Genomic DNA, 2,769 nt, shown 5'->3' with positions numbered 1-2,769 from the left:
GGCACGGCCCCTGACATTATAAAATGATAAAGTCAGACTCAATATCCTTTGTCAGATAAAAAAACATATAATTACCAACAACCCAGCAATTGCACAGATACATCTTAATCCTAGAGAAATCAAAATCTAAACATGAAACCTTTTTAAGTACTGAGATTTTATCTTAGAAACTTGTGCTTGATAAGATGATGAACTGCCACTTCAGTCATGAACCCAAACTCTGCTTTCTTTTTTGGGGGGGGCAGTTGGAGATGGAGTCTAATGACCTATTCTGTCCAAGGTCACCTTGAACCTCATCACTCCAGAACTCAGCCTCCTGTGTAGTTAAGATTACAGACATGGATCTTGTCTCCACCCCCATTCCCTTTCCTATTTCAAAAACAAAACAAGTGAACATATATACAATGTGCCAGGTAACAAGATGATTGGGAGGGGCTGGGGGGAGGTAAATGGGGACAAAAACATGAAAAGTATCAATATGTGAGAAGTAATGCACCTACTATCTGGTGAATATAACTGTAACCCCACTATACATTACAATAAAAAAAGATTACAGACGTGGACCATGTATAGTGTCAAGCTATACATGAAATCTTGGGAGTTGTTTAATTCATGATTGCCAGGACAATTCAGATGTCATTCAAATGGTAATTCATAAAATTATAGAAATTATGTACATACCACCAAAAACAATTCAGCAGTAAAAAGAAAAATAAAATATTACCCATACAATAATTTGTATTGAGCTCTACAGAATCATGTCAAATATTACAGGCCAATTATATAGAGGTGCATACTCTGTAATTCTACCAGCATAGCATTTATGAAATCATGACATATAGCAATGGATACTATATCAGTGGCTACCAGAGGCAAAGAATATTCCATCTAAAAAGAAAAAAAGAGTACATATTTGGATGCAGAGTAGAGGTTGATATGGAGGAATCCTATATTTCATGGAAATGCCTTATTTTCTGAACAAGTGGGTTTATATTTCTTGGTTATTCTATTATATTCTAGTGTAACAGTGTTGTCCTTACCAGATATTGATTTAAAGCTTAGTAGGAACTAGACTACCTACTATAAATATGGAATATTTAAAGAAAAGTAGCTAAAGGCTATCAAACTCTAAGGTATCAAATGAATCAATAACATTATATTCATAAACAACTTGGTTTTATGGTAATCCTTTTTACAACTAAGTAAAAATATTTTTAAAAGTAATCCAGGATATGATAAGGACATCTGCTCAGCTATGTTCATCTCTGCACTATTCACAATAGCCAAGCTATGGAAACAATCCAGATGCCCTTCTGTAGCTGAATGGATACAAAAAATGTAGTATACATATACAATGGAATTCTACATAGCCAACAGATAAGAAAAATAATGGCATTCTCAAGGAAGTGGATGAATCTAGAACAAATCATGTTGAGTGAGACAAGTCAAGATCAAAGGAATAAAAGGCGCATGGTATCCTTAATATGTGGCTATTAGATCCAAATAGTACAAGAGCGAGGACTCAATATTTGTGTACCCAAAGCTATGTTCATGGTATTGGAAATATAAATATAACAACATAGACATAAAAATTTATGACTTTATAGATATATTGTTTTATTACATAGATTAATATGTATCTATGATGTACAAACCCTTAGCCTAATTTTGATTATGTTCTAAAATCTAAGTGCCAGTGATTTTATATACAGATTCCCTTCTTGAATACTTGTTTGTTAAACATGTAATTTGAAATATGATGTAAAAGTCAATGTTAATAAAGTCTTTAAAAAGAATGAAAAAGGTATGAAAAATTACATTAATCACACAAGTTTGATTTTAAGTAACCAAAAATCTATCAAGGATGCAGAATGTCATGAAATCAATCACCTGACCATCAAAAGGACATAACCATCTAATGGTGTATATAACTACTAAGAGAAATTTCATAGTAAATGTGCATAGTAAAAATAGTTATAAATTAACAAGAGAAAATCTTAAATATTTTTCCATCTAATAGTAGTGCTTTAAAATGATGGAATAAAAACTGATTAAACACCTAGAATTAGCCTCATTTTAATTATAGTCAAAGATTTCAATACTGTCCTCTCAAAAATGAGAAAACATATAGATACAAAATTAGAAAAATTGTAGATTCCACAATATCAAATGGGTGACTAATTAAAATATATAAAAAGGGTGTTCCATTAAAAACAAGTATGTAGATTACACTCACTTTTTAAAGTATCTGTACAATAGTTAACAAAATAAAACATCTTAGAAACCATTAAGTCTCTCTAAACTTAAAAGTATACAACTAAAACTATAATATTGAAATTAACAAGAGAAATATTGTATTAACAAAAACTTTGGTATTGGAATACACACAGATAAATGGATCAATAAATGAACAGATTATTCAGAACTGGAATACCACTTGTGCAGATAGATACTTATTGAACAGGTAAAAAAGTAATTCAGTGAAAGTATGAATCTATTTTTAGCAATAGGGGTAGATTATTTACCTGCAAGTATAAAATAGAGGTAACACTCTTGCCTCTACTTGACCACCAAAATCTCAAAAATGGAGCTGTAGTTGAAGAGGTCCAGCTTTGAAGCAAAGAATCTTAAGGACATCATCACCGCCCTGAGTTCAAGTCTCAGTATCAAAACAAAACAACAACAAAGAAAAGGACCAGCAGGGAATTGGGGACAAAACATGAGAAGGGGTATCAACATGTGAGAAGTAATGCACCTACCACCTGGTGA

This window comes from Megascapheus bottae, chromosome 7 (genome assembly GCF_031878675.1).
Source record: "Megascapheus bottae isolate mThoBot1 chromosome 7, mThoBot2.hap1, whole genome shotgun sequence".
NCBI classification, from domain to species: Eukaryota; Metazoa; Chordata; class Mammalia; order Rodentia; family Geomyidae; genus Megascapheus; species Megascapheus bottae.
This window is presented reverse-complemented; position numbering follows the sequence as displayed.